The sequence below is a fragment of the Plecotus auritus genome (assembly GCF_963455305.1).
Source record: "Plecotus auritus genome assembly, chromosome: 9".
In the NCBI taxonomy this organism is placed as follows: Eukaryota; Metazoa; Chordata; class Mammalia; order Chiroptera; family Vespertilionidae; genus Plecotus; species Plecotus auritus.
In genome coordinates this window covers 30,272,071-30,293,530 of record NC_137783.1, presented here as the reverse complement: position 1 = coordinate 30,293,530, position 21,460 = coordinate 30,272,071, and the positions used below count along the sequence as shown (strand labels likewise).

Sequence of the window (21,460 nt, the reverse complement as noted above, 5' to 3'; positions counted from 1 at the left end):
ATCCATCAGAGTCTGAGACTGCTTTAGGCGATTCACCGGTTTCCAAGAAAGGCCTTTGCCTCTCCATGACAGGTTACTCCATCACCCAAAGCACCCTTCACACTTTTCCATTGTTTAAACTTATTCCCAGATCAATGATCCAATTCAAGTCTCCTGCACTCATTCACTCTTCCTGCCTCCAAATGCCACAGAATGATACTCTACTGCTTGGTATCACTGCTAAATATTAGACTCTCCTACAGCTTTTCCTAGTATTGCTCAACCTGTGGTCCTTTTTTTGCTACCAAGTATTCATCCTCCCCACCTCCCTTTGCTACAATCAAGACAGGTTTAGTTGTCTGCCCATTCTCATGGCTGCAAGTGGCCTTTCACCAAAATGCTGTGAAGGGCACCGTAGGGAGTGACACCAGCACAGGCCTGCGATGAGAGGGGACGAGCCTCGTCTCCGCCATTTCCTGTCTGAGACTCAGGGATGTCCCTCCATCTTTCAGGGTCTCTGTTCTCTTCTTTGATAAGCAAAACACCCAGATATTGAAGAGTTAAACAAACACGAGTATATTCTAAACTACAAAGCATATGAACATAAAGTATTCCTTACTCTTTTATATCTATCTAAGCACAACACAATATTACAAAGTCTGCAATTATAAATGTTTCCCTTAGAACACAAAGACAATAAATATTCCCGGCGGCGAGGATGTATGCTTCACGATTGCAGGGTTGTGCATGCTGGTCTGTGTATACTGGTCTATGGAAGCACAGGAACAATGCATCATACCTAGTAGAAGCTCAGTTGTTACTGCGGAATGAATGAAAATTACTCTTTGTTAAAGACAGCAATTTGTAATATGTTATTACTTGGAATTCTCATAATAAACATTCACGTCTTCGCCTTCGTGCTGTCTTCTTCACTAATGAAAGTTGAATTATTTTGCAAATAAAAATGGAGGAAATTGAATCTAAGACTTCATTAGAAGCTGAATCACCACCTAGAAATATGTCTGAATAGAAAGCAGCAATTAAATTATAATTTGCCTTAAATAGCTAAGACAGTAGGCACTGTGTATTACCATTTATAAACAGCAAATTAAAAATGGCAGTCTCCAGCTTTATATTTTATACACATTTCTGAAAATGACTTATACTTTACATTTTCTGACATAACCTGTTTGTCAAAAACTTTTCATATTATTAGTCACGTGCATGTGCTAAGGTTGGCAATTCTGTAATATATGTACTGTCTTATATTCATTGATTTGGACCCATGACAATATTTCTTTACTGGCCTTCCCTTAGAAGCTATTCTTTAAAAGCCTTTATTTCACCTTGATTTGCTAAAATTTGTTTGCCTCTACTTTTTTTGGAGAATGATTTTAAAAGGTGAGTTAAGCATATCTAATATTTTAAATATTTTAATATTTTAAATATTGTTCTCCTCTTTAAGAAAACAAAACTGCCATGCTTTTTTTGTTGTCATTAAAGAAATAATCAACTTGCATTAGATCTTCTATAGTTTTTAGTACCCCTTGAGCAGATAAAATTTTACCTCTGGGTGAATAATTTTTTTTCCTTAATCTGACCTGCCTCTTCATTATCCAGTTACCAATTCCTAAGACCAATTAACAGTTCATTCATGTGTCCATTCATTCAACAAACTTCACAGTTGTCTGTGATGGGGCTGCACTGTGCTGGGCCCTGAGGATTTGGGAATAAACAAGTTAAACAAGGCCTGGGTGATTAGCTCCCATTAAAAATGCAAACAAGTTTTGCTGTGTATATTCAATTGTCAAGGGTATAAAGCTCAGTGGATATTTATTTAAATAATTATCTCATTGAAAATACTGTTTGCTCCAGTTTTCCCCTTGAATATTTTCTTTTCCTCAGATGTGTCTGAAGATCAAGAAATAGGTTTGGCCCATGTAATTCCTCAATCTCCTTTTTTTCTGAAATAAAATAGATATCTAAGTTCCAGATGTGCAATTAATTTCTTTCTCTCCTTGCATTTTAAAGTACTATACAAAGGGTAAAGGGAAATTAGTCCACTAAACATAGCAATAAAAACTGTCAGTATATCTGAATCATTTCACCAATGCCCTGAAAACTAATTGTGCTCTACAAGCAAGCTTGACAGGTAGGAATAAACATGGTCCTTTCATCTTCCTGACTGCTATTTCCCTCAGAAGTCCCACAGGCCATGTGGGAACCCCATTATTTACTACTCCATTAGTGTTCTTGCTGTATAATTTTCTTCCTCCTACCTTTCTGTCCTCCTTTCTCACAATGATCTGTTCTTGATCTCAAATCCAGAGCCACAAATGCATTGTCATGAACCAAAGCCAGACAATACAAATGCTGCTTTTGACCCCTGAGATTGAACATTTCCATTGCATTATCTGACGATATTTAACCACTGGCAGATATCATATAAATGTCCCAATGTCTAAGTTCCCTTGAAAGCTGGAAAGATTTGGCTACAGAGCTTCAGTAAAGAGCTGAAACTTCGGATAAAGTGGCAGCAAACAAGTGCTATCCCACTCACCACAGCCCCCAACTCTTATTAATTGATCCCGAGGCCAAGGGCCAACCAGTTGCTACTTATTCTCATGCTTGTACTACTGGTTTTCCTATTGTTGGAAAATACACTGAGTGGCCAGATTATTATGACCACCCCATCAGTACTTCGTTGGGCCACCTTTTGCCTTCGATACTGCAGTGATTCTTCTTGGCATTAACTCCATGAGATGTTGGAAGGTGATGCGAGGAATCTGACACCATGCCTGATGAACAGCACTGTCCAGTTCTGTAAGATTTGATGGTTGTGGAACCAGCTGCTTGATGGCTCTTTTAACTTCGTCCCACAAATGTTCAATATGATTGAGATCTGGTGATTGTGGGGGCCACCTAAGCAAGGTAAAGTCTCCCTCATGTTCTTGAAACCACTCCTGCACAATACGAGCACCATGGCATGGCGCATTGTCTTGTTGGAAGAAGCCATCTCCATTGGGATATGCCATCAACATCTTCAGAAAAAAAATCACTTCTACTGTCATGGTAAACAATCTGCTTTCCTATTTATAATGGTCTGGCCCTCTAGCAACTTAAGCATGAAATTATAGCTAATTTGCCTACAAACGTCAGGTGGTCATAATAATCTGGCCACTCAGTGTATTTCCTGTACCAATATCTGTCAGAAAACTTGAAAACTAAGATTAATCAAATGAACCCATTACTTTTTTATTTTTTTTATTTAATTCCAGGGGTTAACAAACTTTGTCTGCAAAGGGCTACATAGAACAAAAAAATGTTGTAGACTTTAAGTCATATTGTCTGTGCTACAACTGTTAAACTCTAATTCTAGTGCAGCATGAACACAGTCACAGACACTATGAGAATGAATGAGCTGACTTTGTTCCAATAAAAATTTGTTTACAATAATAAGTAGAAGGCTGAATTTGGGTCATGGTTTGCTGACTCCTGCTTTATGCTCCCTATCTGGATACTTTAGGCCTGTGACTTCTGCCCTATTCCTTTAGAGCTATATTATCTCTCAAACCAAGTGTTTTTCAGATTCCCTCTTACTTTGGACTCACTTTTTGTTAATGTTCATACTTATTTCAAAAGAGCCATTATAAGATACTGTCACATTTTTTATTAATTTTTTATTCCAGAGAAAGTCAGCCCATCTTGGGGAGCTTTCACATGTAGGTCTCAAGAATACTAGAATAGTAGGTACATAGCTATGCAGTTGTTGCTCCCTTCCTCAACATATTTTATTAGGCTTTCCTATAGCCTAATAAAATAATGCACTATGACATCAGTTTAACTGTCTCAGCTCTATGTGTCCTCCTCTGTCCCACCCATCAATTATTTGTTCCAGGCATTCTAGACTGCTTGATATTTTCTAAGTATAACCCTTACTTTCTGCTTTCTATTGCTTAAACAAGCTTCCTACTACCTAGAACAAAAGCAGATTAGTTTCAGGGGAACCCAATTCCACTCAAATTTCAAGGCATTACAGAAATCATGTATTTCCCATAAAACCTTCCCAGATTCCACCAGCTATATTTAACGTCTTCAGCCTTGGTGCTCCTTAAGCATGACTAAAACCCTTATTATTAGGCTATATCACATGAAATTGACATTTTTAGGTCCAAAATAGTAAGATATTAAAAGCCTAATGTATTCTGACTTATGCTATATAAATTAACATGTCTGCTCCACTCCTTGAAGACAGGGGTTGAGACTCATTCATCTTAGTACCCCTCCTGTTGTCTAGCTCAAAGAAGAGGATTAAGCAACACTGTTGAATTGACATGCTGAATTTCTAAAAACCTCAGCACTCACAGAGTAAGGAAGATGGTGCTCGCGTCTCTAAAGTCCCCTTTATGACTACAAGGACAACCTTAATTCCTGGGAAAAGAGGGCAGATTTATAGTTGAAAGATCCCTTGGCACTCCCGGGCTTGTCGACTTTCTGCTGGGTCACAGGGACGCAGATTCTGTTACATGATTAAGTCAATTTCACCCAGAAATATTGTGAAAATCCTGTGGCCCGAGGAGTCCCCAGGTATTCAGAGTATAAAATTCTAATGGGAAGCCCAAGTAAAATGTGCACTGTTTTATTGCCTGTCTTATATCCTTAAGTTCTTCTTTTTAATATGAGAGCAAAAAAGAAATTGGTTGGCAATACAGTGCCTGCCACATTCCTGTTGCTAAGCAAAGGGAAGCTAGGAAGACAGAGAGAAAGCTGGAGGTCTGTAATCCGGGGCAGTACAATTCTAATCACCTCCTGGTGTTATGCTTGACTGACTTGCTGGGGGACGGCAGCCATCTGAATTGGGTCTGCCCAAGAGCTAGAGAATGTAGTCCCAGAATCCACAAAGGAAACCGCTTCCACTGTGAAGTTTTCAGTTAAAAAGATATGATCTCAGTTGTGGGAAAGAAATGATAAGGCAACCTCAAGCAGCCTCAGTGAACTCACAGACGTTTTTCCCAATGAGTGGTTATAAAAGAGCTACATGATAGAAAACTTATGACCTTCCAAATAGCAGTCCCTTTTGAAATGATGGTAACATCATCTTTTATCTTAAGAAGGTTTTCATTTCAAATATGCTAAAATGGGAAGTCACTTTTTTTCAGTAATTGGAAAAGATATAAGTTTAAAATTAATAAAAGAAGATAGCAACCTCACAGTATTTCATCCCCTAAAGTATTTCATCCTTTAGGACAATTTGGGTTGAAGAGAAATTAAAAGAGGCCCTTTGAGTTCTTTGAAACAGAGACCCCACAGCAAGAGGAGTGAGAAGAAGAAGAAGAAGAAGAAGAAGAAGAAGAAGAAGAAGAAGGAGAAGAAGAAAGAGAGAGAGAGAGAGAGAGAGAGAGAGAGAGAGAGAGAGAGGGAGAGAGAGAGAGAGGGAAATCTCTGAGTTATCTATAAATATAATATATTTTGCATATCCCCTTAGACAAAAGAGTAAACTCAAGAATTGCATTAAAATTTCAGTCTACCTGGAAGGAACTATTATCTTGGATTCACCTTGACAATATAAACGATGAAAAGGGAAGAGAATGTTCTGAAATCAAATCATAATGCTGGATTTTCTTCATTTCAGTTTGACACATAGAGCATTAAAAGTCTCATTAAATTACTAACAAGTCTTGATTAGTCCCATGGGTATTATCTGTTATGTAAGGTACCTATTATACATTTTGAGAGTGTATATGTTGCTCTTTCCTGAGAAATTTTTACCAACTGCATGTTAGTATGTCCTTAAATAAGAAATCAGTCATCTGAAGGCAGGCCCAAGAAAGATGTTACAGCTTCAAAATAACCCTCAAAAATCACATTTGTTTGGGAACAATGTCATCCTTTATTCTAATAACTATTTATTTACCAAAGCGATGGAAAGAAAATCTTTAGAAATTTACCAGGAAGATGGGAGAGGGCAATATACGAGTAAGAATTCTTACAATACTCTCCTCCAAGTACCATTGTTCTGTTCCCATCTTCCCTAGGAACATCTCTATTGATATCTACCAATTAATTAGCATTTCCAAGTTCTTCCAAGTATTAGCATGAGGCCCACACTTCTCCTTGTTCACAGGTGTATCAGGAAACACCCTGGCAAAGTTCACAGGCATGATGGGGAAGGAAAGCACCCATGCCACAGTTATAGTACATCAGGAAAGATCTGCCTAGCCATGGTCTTCACAAGCAATAGATCAACGACAGGAAAATAGCTGATCTACAGAGGAGACAACAACTTCCACAAGTCCCCGCACAGATGATGAATCCAGGGAGGAGGAAGTGCATGGAGGGTGGGTAAGTGCTGCAGGAACACCAGAGCAGGGGCAAACAAGCAGATCATCAGTGCAATGCTGGGATCTCTGTCTTCACTATCAGTTCCAGGGACTGATTTTTCCCGCAGTCTGTTAGGCCAGTGCTGAGACTCTGCACTATCCCTAATCAGTCCCCTTATAGTACGCCCTCATGTAAATAGCCCCTTTATTAAATGTTTCTCAGATTTCCCTGCTTGAGTGTGTTATCTGTTTCCTGTGGAGTCCCCTACTGATACATCATCCAAGGCATGAATGAAACTTTTCACAGCTACCCTAAGGTAAAGGACACTACAACCCACCATTAGAAGTCCTCCTTCTGACTGATGTCAACCAATGAATTGGCATTTCCAAGTCCATCTCAGTGTATTAGCAATCATGTACAAATTTCCTGTTCAACAACTATGTCATTGAAGTCCTGGTCAAATACTCGCAGAAAACCAGTGCATGAGATAAGGTCTATGGCATGAATGTCTATACTTTGTTTCTAGCCTCCCAATCAAATGTGCTTTTTCTGAAAAGAAAATGAAACCACCGGAGTTGAAACCAATGTTTCCCACTAAATCCATGATGATTCTTAGTAATCACCTCCAATTTGCAGTTAAGTTTATTCATTAATTGATTCCAGATTTTTGCTCATGATTGGTATCAAACTACCAATGTAATCTATCTATAAACCAGAGAACTTGATTTCTTTTTAAGATTTACCTCCACCTTGGCCAATTATAATCTCCTTGCTCCCCTTCCATTCCTCATAGCTCTACACAGTAACAGAATTCAATATACTATTGCATTTATCACACTGTTATATAATTAACTTTTCTTGTGGTTGTTTAATCCCCTAGACTGTGAGCCCTTGAAGGCAGGAATTGTATCTTATCCATCTTGACATTGCTGGCATCTAGCAAAATGTCAGGGTTTTATAGATTCGCAATAACAGTTTGCTGAATTGAATTTAAAGCACCAGTGTGGTGTTTTTAAAATTTCCTCATATCCTCAGGCTTCAGTTTCCTCTCATTGGTATTACACTCTATCCAATCTAATATTTACATCCTTTGTAGACAAACTGCCATGAGCTGTATTCAAAACCCATCGTTATAGAGAAATTGCTGGGAGAAGATAAGTAAAGTGTGACTTCTTCCTGGAAGGAGTCTTATGGTAGAATCATCCCTTCATCTTCTATCTCTTTATTCTGAACATAGATAAAAGCTTATCTTTGGCATTTTCCGCCTTTGACACATTTCCTACAGGCCTCTGATACTTGTACTTGGTTACCCAGCTCTTCTTCCAACAGCGCATTCTTTTCCTCTGTGTGCTCATTAGAGAACTTCTCAACCAGTCATTTATACACAGGGCCACTTCCCCTTTCCTTCCGCATTGCAATCCACAGCTATTATTCTATTTGAATTTCAGTTCTGACAGCCTCCCAACTTATTCAGCAGTCTTTCATTTCCGGCCAAACTGTTATCTGTTCCACCATTTTTTCTTTTCTTTTCTTTTCTTTCATTTTTGGCACAGAAGGCAAAAACTATTTTCCACTGGCAAGGATGTGGATCTCTGGGATCCAGGGTTTTGAATACAGCTCATGCAAATAATGCTGTTTAGAAAATTGCCTTTGGGCTATTGAATAGTTAGTTTTTAAGGGCATTTTCACTAGCTCAGGCATAACCTCCTCAAGTTTGCAGAGTGCATGGGACAGGAAGAAAGAAAATATATTTTCTCTACATGTGAAGTTCTACAGGTTGTCAGATCAGACTCCCATGTCTAAAAGAGAGGATATGGCAGAAAGAGTAGTAACAATAATTGCAACCTAAAACAACATCTCTTGAGTGAATTGTGATATCTGCTATCACTTTAAGAGTCTGAGTTTACAAGGCTAATCTGTTTATTGCTGCCTCATGAGAAACTGCACAGGGCTAATGTAAGAACAGACTTCTGGTCCCAATTTTGCCACTAACTCACTGGTCTAAAGCAGGAAACTTTATCTCCCTACTAGAGGGCTGGTGCATAAATTTGTGCATGGGTGGGGGTCGGCCAGGGAGAGAGGCCACAGGCGGTTGGCTGGTGGGCGGAGGGGCCACAGGAGGTTGACTAGCTGGCTCCACCCCACCCCCAGTCACTTAGGGTGTTATATATATAGACTAGAGGCCCGGTGCATGAAATTTGTGCATGGTGTGGGGGTTCCCTCAGCCCAGCCTGCACCCTCTCCAATCAGGGACCCCTTGGGGGATGTCTGACTGCTAAACCGGAAGTCGGACATCCTGCTTGCAATCTGGGACTGCTGGCTCCTAATCGCTCACCTGCCTGCCTGCCTAATTGCCCCTAAACACTCGGCCTGCCCTCCTGATTGCCCCTAATCACCTCTGCCTGCCTGCCTGATCACCCCTAACTGCTCCCCTGCCAGCCTGATTGCCCCAACTGCCCTCCCCTGTCGGCCTGATCACCCCTAACTTCCTCTGCCTCAGTCTCCACCACCATGGCTTTGTCCGGAAGGAAGTTGGACATCTGGAAGATAGCAGGTCGACCCGGTCTAATTAGTATATTACCCTTTTATTAGTATAGATAGATTATATAGGATAGGATTGCTTAAATGGGGTGGCGGAAGCCTTTTTCAGCAGGAGGAGATGCTCTTGACAGACAAAAATACATAATCCCTATATCTGGACTGATAGCCAGCCATATGTACTATACTACCAAACCTGTCATTAAAAAATTGAACCACTTTCTTACACCTTACACCAAACAGCTGTTGCCCTTAAAACCCCTCCTCAGCCCCCACCTTAGGTTCTGCCTTTGCATTTCACCCAGATTAGGTTCTGATTGGTCGATTTCTATGCCAGTCAGCGTCAAAAGCTCTGCCTCCTAGTCAGCCATTGGCTCCTCACAGTTCACCCAGATTTGGTTCTGATTGGTTGGTTTCTATGCCAGTCAGTGTCTCTGGGCCTAATCCACAGCCATTGCGGCAGCTGTGGATCAGGCCCTGCCTCTCTCTCTGGGCCTCTCTCCAGGCATGATCCGCAGCCTCTGTGGCAGCTGCTGATGAGGCCTTGCCTCTCTCTCTCTCTCTCTCTCTCTCTCTCTCGGGCCTTGCCAGCAGCCATGGAAGCTGCAGATCAGGCCCTGCCTCTCTCTCCAGGCCTCTCTCTGGGCCTGATCCGCAGCCGCCATGCCCACCTCACCCCGCCCACCTGCCAGCCACCAGCCTTGCTGTGATAAGAGCCTGTGGGCCATGGGGGAGGGACCGAGAGGTGCTCCATGCACTTCCTGGTGAATGGTTGCCCATCTGGTCGTTTATGTCTTGATGGCCCCTGGCCTTTTATAATATAGATAATTCACTTTCTTCCTCTTAAAGTTATGTGAGCTATAGAAATTGTTTGCTAACATCTTTTCCACCTCTGATATTCAATGATTCCCTAAAAGAAGCAACTAAGGGAGGTTCTTTTTTATTAAAGTAAATGAGAAATTTCCACAGGTTGCCTGTGCCCTCAAGGCCATTGTCTTGGGGAGATTTGGGTTCAGATTTGGACTGTGCCCACTTCCTAGCTTTGTGAGCTTGGGCTATACATGCCTGAACCTCTGATTTTTCATCTGCAAAACTAGGATCCAACTACTACTTACTTCATGAGGTTGTTGTGAAGATTAAATGACAAAACACATGTAAAATACCCATCTCAGTGAGTGGTATGTGGTAATTTCTCAATAGATGTAGCAAAATTAACATAACTATAAAATAAGAATGGCTACAAATAGAATTACTGTAGAATTTCTGATGGTCCACTCATAGAAAAGATATAGAATCTTATTTTATTATTTTTTAAAAAAAATTGGTTTCAATCAACTTATTTATTTTTATTAAATTTATTGGGGTAACATTGGTTGATGAAATTATATAGGTTTCAAGTGTAAAATTCTATGATACATCATTTGTATATTTCATTGTGTGTTTACTACCCAAAGTCAAATCTCCTTCTATCACCATAAATTTGATGCCACTTTACCCATTACTATCCTCCAGCCCCCTTCCCTCTGGTAACCGCCATACTATTGCCTGTGTCTATGAGTTTTTGTTTTCTTGTCTTGTTCATTCAATTGTTGCTTTTAATTTTATGTCTGATTGAAATCATTTAGTTCTTGAGATGTAACACAATCTCCTTCTAAACCTCAATGTCTTTTTAAAAAGAAATAGAACAAAAAAAATCATCAGACTTATATGAAACCACAAAAAACCTTGAATAGCCAAAGCAATCCTGAGAAAAAAGAATGAAGCCAGAGATATCATACTCCCTGACTTCAAAATATACTACAAAGTGACAATAATTAAAACACCATGCTATTTGCAGAAAAAAAGACACACAGACTAATGGAACAAAAGAAAGCCTCTTCAATAAATGGTGCTGGGAAAATTGGAAAGCCACATGCAAAAGAATGAATCTAGACTTCTTTTTATCCCTATATACAAAATTAATTCAAAACAGATGAAAGATCTAAATATAAGACTTGAAACAATAAATTACATATAAGAAAACATAGGTACTAAACTTACACATCTTGGTCTTAGAGAGGAGTATATGAACTTGACCCCAAAGGCAAGGGAAATAAAAGCAAAAAAAAAAAAAAAAAAAAAAAGTACATCAAACTTGAAAGCTTCTATACAGCAAAAGAAACATCAGCAAAAAAAAAAGACAAACAATGAATGGAAGAATATATTTTCAAACAACAGCTCTGACAAGGGGTTACTATCCAAAATATATAAAGAGCTCATACAACTCAATACCAACAGCTACTAGTAAACAATCCAACAAAAAATAGGCAGAGTACCTTAATAGACACTTCTCCAAAGAAGATATACAAATGGCCAGAATATATATGAAAAGATGCTCAATTAAGGAAATGAAAATTAAATCTACAATGAGATACCACCTCACATCTGTTAGAATGGCTATTATCAACAAAACAGTAATAACAAGTATTGGAGCGGTTGTAGAGAACAATGAACCTTCATTCAGTGCTGGTGGAAATGCAAACTGGTACAGCTACTATGGAAAACAGTATGAAGGTTCCTCAAAAATTAAGAACAGAGTTACCATATGACCCAGCAACTCCTCTTCTAGGTATCTACCTAAAAATTTGAAAACATTTACTCTCAAAGATACATGCACCTTTATGTTCATTGCAGCATTATTCACAGTGGCCAAGACAAGAAAACAACTGAAGTATCCTTCAACAGAGGATGAGGTAGAGAAGATGTGGTACATATATACCATAGGATACTACTCAGCCATAGGAAAAGATGAAATACTGCCATTTGCAACAACATGAATGGACTTTGAGCATATCATTAAGTGAAATAAGTTGTATAGAAAAAGTCAAGAAACACATGATTATTTTATTATTCTTTTACTCGAGACCCATCCCAATGCTAGCAAATTCTGGTCAGAATCTTCTCCTTAGTTCCTTCAGAGGAGGTACTTACATTGTCCCAACCTGCTAGTGCTTTAAGCAGGGAGTTTCCTTCAAATTATGACCAGTATGATTCTGGCATTTCCATCAGGCCACACTTAAGAGGTCTTTTGACATTTCTCTAGTTCCTATATAATTTTGTGTTATGTAGAGGCATTCCTTCAATTGAATAAATATATACTGAACATTTGGGTAAATACACTTCTTAGACACTGGAGAAAACTCAAAGATTTGAAAGAGAGATTCTGGCCTTCGGAACTACATGGTTTTGTTAAAGGTGAGTAAGATAAGACATATTTAAAGTACATAATGCAATGAAGCTACAAAACCTACAGTGTAGGAGGGTGCACTTGAGATAAATCTTAAAGAATTAGTAACATTTTATCAGCAAAATTGATAGGGGAGGGCTGCTTGAGAAAGAATCTCAAAAACAAAGATAGGGCTAAAAGAATGCACCCCTATGCTTAATAAGACAGTATTAATTCAATTTCGGTGTGTTGATCTTATCAGAGTAGAGTGAAAAGCCAATAAATGTTTTAAAGTAATGGAGGATATGACCTGAGATGGGTAAAGGTGGTGTCTGGTTTTTTGTATATGTGGTTTAAAAATTGTTTCAATTGCAATTGACATTGAATATTATATTAGTTTTAGGTATATGGCATAGTAGCTAACATTTATATAACTTAAGAAATAATCCCTTCCCTATATTTAGGACCCACCATACATAGTTATTACCATGTTATTAACTATATTGCCTATGCTGTACTTTCCATCCCCCATGACTATTTTGTAACTGCCAATTTGCACTTCTTAATCCCTTCACCTTTTTCACCCAGCTTCCCAACCCCTTTCCCATCTGACAACCATTAGTTTGTTCTCTGTATCTGAGTCTGTGTCTGTTTTGTCTATTTATTTTGTTTTTTAGATTCCACAATAAGTGAAATCATATGATATTTGCCTTTCTCTGTCTGACATTTTTACTTAGTATAATACCCAGTGTTCAGTTTTTATTTAACAATGAAACCACAGCTATTCATTCAACAGACTATGTTGAGTCCCTCTGATGTGCCTGGCAAGTCTTTAATCTATACTAATAAAAGGATAATATGCTAATTAGACCAGGTCAACAGGCCATCTTCTGGATGTCTGACTTCCTTCCAGATGCAGACTTCCTTCCAGACAAAGCCATGGTGGTGGGGGCTGAGGCAGAGGCAGTTAGGGGTGATCAGGCCAGCAGGGGAGAGCAGTTAGGGGCGAGATCAGGCTGGCAGGGGGTTAGAGGTGATCAGGCTGGCAGGGGAGGGCAGTTGGGGGTGTCCGGGCCTGTAGGGGAGGACAGTTGGGGGCGACCAGGCCAGCAGGGGAGGGCAATTGGGAGCGAGATAAGGCTGGCAGGGGAGGGCAGTTGGGGGCAATAGGCAGGCAGGCAAGTGAGTGGTTAGGAGCCAGTAGTCCTGGATTGTGAGAGGGATGTCTGACTGCCGGTTTAGGCCCGATCCCACTGGGGAGGGCAGTTGGGGGCGAACTGCCGGCAGTCGGACATCCCCTGAGAGGTCCTGGATTGGAGAGGGCACGGGCTGGACTGAGGGACACACACACACCTGTGCCTGAATTTCACGCACCGGGCCTCTAGTATATATATAAGTAGTAATATTTGTGATATTTAAAACAATACATACTCAGATGTGAGAGATTGAAGGCCACTTGAGTGGTGGGTCTCAGAAACATATTCTGTACCTTCCTTAGGTCTTCATAATAAGAAATATTTCTTGGAAATTTCTACATGCCAGACATTGTGTTACATGCTTTTCAAGAGTAATTGGGTTAACTACCATGCTAGCCTTATGAAGTAGGAACTATTATCCCATTTTATAGCTTAAGTACTAAGGCTCCTTGGTAGCAAATCAGCTGCTCAAGAATATACCACCAAAAAAAACACAGAACCAGAATTCCAACCCAGGGCATTCTTCTTCAAGAATTAGACTTTCAACCACTATGTTACATCACCTCTTCTAACCACTTTCTATCCCATGCAAACCCCCAGCCCCTTCATTATAGAGAAGTACTCAAGGTGTGAGAGCATGGCTCCCAGCTTCTGTTTCTCCCATCGCAGACCCGCCCAGCCATGGGCAGCATCAAGGCATCAGCCTCACTCTCTCTCTCAACACAGAAGGTGTCCAATCTTTTTATAGCTGGAAATATTTTCACACATTATCCAAATGTGCAAATAAAACTAAATGCCTAATGCCTCTATTTAGCTGTGTGGCTAAGTGTGCTTTTCATAACCTCCTTACACAGCCTGTTCTAAAAGAGGACTATCTGGAAAGCACTATTGGAACTTTTACATATACTTGATAGTGTGCCACTTAGGGTCGGAGGTATTAAAGTTGGTCCCCTGCTATTTATTTTTATATTTTCTTGAAAAAAAAAACTCATGAAATCTGGCTTGTTGCTGTATTGTTTTCATATGTTCCAATATTTCTATCATTTAGTTCTGGTTTCTGGGCTACAGATGCTATTTAAGAACCAGTTACTTTTTGCAAGGTTAGAGAGGCTGTGAGTTGATATTTTAGTTAAGAACAGAAGTTCTGTTTTAATTTATTTCTACAGAGCAGCTGGCCAAACTCCAATTTTCTAAAATGTTTTTCATGTTTTCTAAAACCAGAGTTATCTTTCAAAGAGATATTTTTCAATTATTATAACCTCAAGTCCTTTCTGTTAGTCTTTTTTTTTTTTTTCATTTATTATCTTAAGCTAGCTATACTCCTGTTGAATTTACTATTTATCTTTGGGTCCACACATACTAAATGAGGAAAACAATTAAAAATTATTTTACAGCTGAAACCGGTTTGGCTCAGTGGATAGAGCGTCGGCCTGCGGACTGAAGGGTCCCGGGTTCGATTCCGGTCAAGGGCATGTACCTTGGTTGTGGGCACATCCCCAGTGGGGGGTGTGCAGGAGGCAGCTGATCGATGTTTCTCTCTCATCGATGTTTCTAGCTCTCTATCCCACTCCCTTCCTCTCTGTAAAAAATCAATAAAATATATTAAAAAATATTTTACAATAAAAATAAATGATTTGTGTAATGGTAAATGTGTTTTAACTTCAGGACTATATACCAGGATTTTCAAAATAGCTTTTTATAATTTTACTAGTAGCCCTGCGCACAAATCCATGCATCAGTAGCTCACCAGTAGCTTGCTGCCGCCCTCCAGTAGCTCTCTGCCCGCTGCCCCACCCTCCTGTAGCTCCCCCCGCCCCCTTTCCCCTGCCCCCCCTTCATAGCTTACTGTGCTGCCCCCTCCTGTAGTTCTCCACAGCCCACTAGTAGCTCACTGCCCCACCCTCCTGCTGATCCATGATCCAGTCGTTACACCGTCAGTTGTTACACTTCACGGTGTAATGACCATTGGCATATTACATCTTTATTATATAGGATTTTACTTTTATGCACTCAAGAGAGAGAGCATAAGGCAGAGGAAGAGAGAGAAAAACATTGATTTGAGAGTGAAACATCAATCAGGTGCCTTTCCCCCACTGGGCATTCAGCCTGCAACCCAAGCATGTGCCCTGATCAGGAATTGAACCAGCAACCTTTCAGTGCATGGGATGATGCTCTAACCAACTGAGCCACACCTGCCAGGGCACAACAGCTCTTTATATCTATAATAAGAAAAGTATAATATGCTAATTAGACCGGATGTCCTTCTGGACCTCCTTCTGGATGACCTTCTGGACAAAGCTGGGGCTGTGAGGGAAGCCTGGGTCCCAGGTGCCTGCCAGAGGCCAGAGAGAAGCCCAAGTCCCTGGTGCCAGAGGGAAGGTGGTGCCAGCAGCTGGGGGAAGGAAGGCCTACTCCTTCATGAATTTCGTGCATCGGGCCTCTAGTTTTAAATATAAAATCCCTATGTTGAAACAATGTGTGAAAACATTTGTAAATAGCAACATTACTAGTATTGTCTATGGTGATTTGACCAACTGCATTATTGAAAACTGGATGCTCTCTAACATTTCAAGGTTCTGCTATTCTATTACTACTTGTAGGTAAGTCAGTGCTTTCCAGGATATAGGAAAAAATCATGCTTCCAATGAAAGCAGCAGGAATTAGAAAATGAGTTCCAATAATTCTTACATTTGAGTGTTAGAAGTATACTCATACTTGAAAAATAATAATTAACTATCTGTGGTTTAACAATGAGCAATTCGAATAAGATATTACTTTCTCCACCTAGAAAAATACAGATATGTCAAAATAATACTGTAGATATTAGTAAGTGAGATAAATCTGGGCTTCATTCATTATAATACTGTCTAAAGCTGCATTTAATCACTGTCTAAAGCTGCATCTGATCTAAGACTTGAAAGTCCCAGGGACATAAACATCTTAAAGATAAGACACTAAAGTATCAAAGTCAATGACAGGATGTTCTTTCTTTTTCGGGGGTAAATTTCTAATGAGAAAAATAACTATCACTTGTGTCCGAACTGTTTGTGATTTTGTAATCAGAACATACTATCTTTGTACATATTTAGAGAGGTACTGTGGCAAGCATTTTATTTCTGTCAAAACACTTTCTTTTATTTATTTAGTTGATTATTATTAAAAATCTAAAAAGTTCATTTTGCATGTGCCCTTTCTCTTTAGGGGAAGCCTCCTAAGTCCTTGAGCATGGCTGCCCTACAATGCTGTGTATCTCACCACCTGGATCACCCATTAAGGATTCTTATAGCAAGTGGGATCCATTGTCTCCCAAACCTTCAAAATCAGTCTATGTGTTCCAGAACCCAGGAACCATTAAATTGTTAGTCTTGCTAACTGACAGGTCCCATTAGATATGTAAATGTGTGCTGGGCCCCATGCAAAGGGACTGCTATGACATCCCCACCAAACCTGCGTGTTCCCCCCAAAAAAATGCCTTTGGAGCCTTGTGCGTTCAGGCAGCATACATTTTTTTTTAGCAACTCTTTCATGCAAATAGCCACCCTAGGCCCTGGGGATACTAAAATATGTTATTTCCACTGGTATCAATTAACTTTGTTGTCAATATTTGGCATCTATCATGTGATACTTTTTTTAACTTCCCATAAACTTGGAGATGAAGGAAGTAGTTTGCATTCTGAACACAAATCGGAGCCATAGTACAGATGTTAATCCATTTAAGAAGCAGGTTCTTTTCAATTCTATGAGATTCTAAAATAATCCATTTGAATTAATTAACCTACATAAAGAAGCAATATCACAATACAGAAAAGGGTTGGACAGTCTTTACCCCAAGTTCTGGTCACAAAGCTATTCCGATGTGAAGATGAATTTGGAAAGTTTTAGTTAGGGTGACCATACCTCCTTGTTAGCCTCGTCTGGCTGTTCTGGTTTATGTCTGTTGTTCTGGCATAACTATGAATAATGCCCTCTTCCCTTTCAAGAGTGCCCTGTTTAGATAATACATTTCATATGATCTTCTGTCTTTCAGTACAACTGGGGTAGAAAACACTAGTAATCCCAAAATAGAACAGAGATTTATCAGTTAAAAGTGGGAGTAGTCTCAAAACTAGGAAGTGTTTTCCAGAAAGATTGGTGGGTATCATAGCAGGGAAGTGGGCTCCACTATCATGTAAAACCTAGAGAGGCAGGAGGATCTTGGATGATCGTTGATGATTCAGACAGGCTGGCCTAAGCCAATGGCCTTGAGAAGTTAAGGAGCTTGTCCAAAGTCACATAGCTGGGCAAAATTACTCCGTGGACAGATTTAGCACTAAATAGAGGCAAAATTATTCTCCCTAGTGTCCCTTTAAAAGTACAATAATATTTATCAAACTTCCTTGATTTATCTTAATCGCCTATTATGGATATCTCTTGCATGAATTTATCTGAGTCCATTATACATTATACACTAAGCCTAAACCATACACTGAGTTAATTAATTCCTTACCCCCTTGCTGTTGGAAGTAGTGTTGCTCCATTGATTGAAAATAATCCTTTTCAAGTCTTAAAGAATGCCATCTGGTTCTGATATTCTAGGTTTTGGTGAATATGTTCATATTTACTCTAGACTTATAAGTTTTAATAACATTCCATCTGGAAAACATTTCCCACACTGGCACACTATTTTTATTACACCCTAATATTGTATCCCTTCTAGTATTTTGGTTATCTTAGGGGATTTTCCTAGAATGATCTTATATTGCCTATTTGAGTGTGGAAATAAATTCCAAATCATGGTCATGGACACAAGAGCATGTTGTAAAATGGAATATTCTCAAGACTCTTCATTGTAGAAAACAGAAACTCATTCCAGATAGCTTAGATAGATGGGAGTTTATAATATGGATAAAATGTGAAGCATAGTCTTAGAGAAACTCAAAGAATGTCAGATCCTGAAGGGGCTCCTCCTAGCTCTCTCTTTCAATTCTGCTTCTATATTTTCCACCTCATTCTTTTTGTCTGCCCATTCTATCCGCACCCATTCACCTTCTAGTGCATGTGTGTATTGCATACAGTCTTGCATACACAGACCATTCTGTGCACCACATACCAACTTTGGAATTCATCACTGACTGGCTCAAGTCTTTGTGCCACTTTGTTCAAACACTTGAGAGAAATAATATGATTGACCTCTGTCCAATGAGAAGGTTAATTCACTTTTGATTAGGACTCCATCATGAATGAATTAATCTGGTAGAGTAACAGGGAGGGGTCACCTTATAGGTGTGGCTATCACTTCTAGGAGCCAAGGGAGAGGCATGACTGTGGATTCTAGCAGGCAAATAAACATGTCTAGTACAGGGTAGAAAAACAACTCACACTTGATTTTAATCCTTTTGGGGGTAATGCCCTATATTCCAAAAACAGCCACCACTTCTGTTTGATCATTTGTCAAAAATTATTATTTGTGTCATTGTACTGAGGCACCTTCACAGGTCTTTTCCCTCAAAGGGCAATAAGATAATAAATATTGTCACTATTGATTTTATAGCTTTTCAAATGATGATATGGAATAACAATCACCTGGGTGTGAAATGCTTACTGGGATATTACAAAGCCTGAAAAAATTAAGCATAAAACATACACACAACACACACACACACTCACACATACACACACACACATACACACACACACACACACAATTTTCAAATATATACAATTTAGCATCTCCTTTTTGCATTTTAGTGTCTGTATTTATTTTTAATTTTTAAAAATTGATTTCAGAGACAGGAAGGCAGAGGGAGTGAGAGATAGAAACATCAGTGAGGAAAGAGAATCATTGATTGGCTGCTTCCTGCACGTCCTCTACTAGGAATCGAACTGTGACCTCCTGGTTCATGGGTCAATGCTCAACCACTGAGCCACACCTGCCAGGCCAGTGTCTATATTTCAAACAGGAGCATACCATACTTGGTAAACAGCTGCTTCTTGAGTAACCAACTCTAATTCCTTACTAGAATAAAACACAGCACAACCAATGATTCTGTATTACTCATATCTGCAATTATTAATGTGTCTCTCATTAAAAGGCCATGTGAGGTTTTGCCAACAAACCAATACAGAGGTTAGGTTGAAGTACATTGTCCCAAATAAATCAGTCTGTTCTACTTTTAGAGTCCTGGATACTAGCTCTGCCAGAGATCTCAGATTTAGTTTGTACGCACACATGCCCCAGAAATTGCTCCCCTGCATACACAGGTCTCCACTGGCAACCTCCTTTTATTGCCTTTAGTTTGCCAAGTGAAAAGCAGTCAATCAAAACCACTTGACGATGTGACAGTGGTGGAATCTTGTAGAACTATAAAGGTATGAGCGTTGGCTATTTTCAAGAATATAAGCAGTAAAAATGAGGCTGGTGTACAATGACCTTGACAATAAGACATAAAACCTCAGATTGTTAACCAGGATAAAACACTATGTTTTTATCTGGGGTTTACATGACAAGGAACAATATATTTATATTGTGATGTAAAGCTTAGCTTGAGGGCAGCTGAGGACTGCCAGATCAGTTACCAACTCCCCAGAAGACATCAAATCCACAAAAATCTTAGAGAAAAAACATCTCAGACTTTGCCAAATAACTCCAAAATGGTCTGAGCTTATCAGAACATCCGATTCAAGATGAGGCTTGTGTTTGTGTGTGTGTGTGTGTGTGTGTGTGTGTGTGTGTGACCTCATGGTCACCTCATGTTCAATGGCAGAGCTCAACAAAAAAGGAGGGTCCAAGTGAAAGGCATTTTTATATACCCCTGAGGACGAGAAAAAGGAACCCAGGTTCAAGCAGCAAAGAAGGGCGTATGCATCATGTGGTGGGGAAGTAATATGCTTTAAAGAGACTAAAAGTTAGGCCTCCACAGGACAGATGTGAAACACAGACATGTAATTCAACCACTAATGCCGACCAGGCAATAAAGACAGAATGCTTCATGAGCCCCCCAAAATGGATCTCTTTTAACTTAATCTGTTCAATGCCCCAAAAACCTGTTCCAAGCACTCATGTTACCTTCCCTTTTTACCATTAACATTTCTGTATTTTTAAAATTTTTTTAAGAAATTACACAACTTTAGTAAGAAAGCAACCATGGATTATCTTCTAAAATTTAACTTCTGCAACATTTGACATGAAATATGTTTGTTGTGATCATATTTGACAGAGACCCTGCCTAGAGACTTTTTACCCCCTGGAATGAGGCAAGGCTGGGGCAGACCTTACCAGTTGATCAGGACCTGCTCTTAAATTCCAGGCTGCAGACCACAGCTAACGGTTACTGGTCTGTCGGGAGGCAGCTGAAACTTTGGTGATAACCTTCCAAACTGGGAAGCCCTTTTCCAGTGCACATCATGGCTGCTCCCCACTTTTACAGAGACCAACGAACTCTTCCGTATGTTCCAAACATGTTCCCATAGGGTCTTATTCTCACAACTTAAAAGGGTACTATTATAGTTTATGAGATTGTTTAAAGTTATGTAAGCAGTACGCGATTTTGAAAAATGAAAAAGAAAAGTAAATTATAAAATGAAAAAAGTAAACACTACCACTACTCACACACAAGGAGGTAACCAATATTCCCTGTGCTTTGGGTAACTTTCAGAAATCTTCTATTCATGTGTTTTGGCTTTTTTTTCTTTCTTTTTTTTTTTTTTGTCTTCTGAAACATTTTATTTCACACTGTGTCTTGGACATTTCTCCATAACTATTTTATTTGCATTCCCCATATCAAATTCATTTTCCCATTGCTCATTTCCACATCTAAGTCATTTGCATTCTTTTATTGTCTGTATAGTTTTCCACTGAATATCAGAGACTGTTATTTACTTGACCAGTTTTCTCAAAATTTGGTTTCTAGTTTTTCACTATTAATAATGATGTAAAGGGTATCCTTTTATTTTTTTGAATATTATACTTGCAAGTGACACTGCTTGGTTAAAATGAGTAACATTTTAAATTTTATAGGCATTACTATATTTCTGAAGTGAGGATTTCAGTGCCGTTTCCCTTGGTGGGGAGGTTAAGATCTATTGCAAAAGTCACAAAGCTGGGAAGCTGAGCTGCAAAGTAAGGATTTGGAATTGTGTTTTTCTGGTCCCCAGCTTCACCATGTCAACCCTTGTCACCTGATTTCATAAAACCTTCAAGGTCATAAGTAATCTAGTAAGTCATTCTTAAATGTCTGGAAGG

The 21,460-nt window shown here is 39.4% G+C and overlaps 1 protein-coding gene and 1 pseudogene across 3 annotated transcripts in view; one reads left to right on the top strand and one right to left on the bottom strand.

Annotated features, from left to right (window-relative positions):
* PRKG1 (protein kinase cGMP-dependent 1) overlaps positions 1 to 21,460 on the bottom strand; it is a 1,125,638-nt gene that overhangs the window by 866,642 nt on the left and 237,536 nt on the right. The gene's annotated exons all lie outside the window — the stretch shown is intronic.
* LOC308257703 overlaps positions 1 to 21,460 on the top strand; it is a 238,702-nt pseudogene that overhangs the window by 164,505 nt on the left and 52,737 nt on the right. The window lies entirely within an intron of this gene.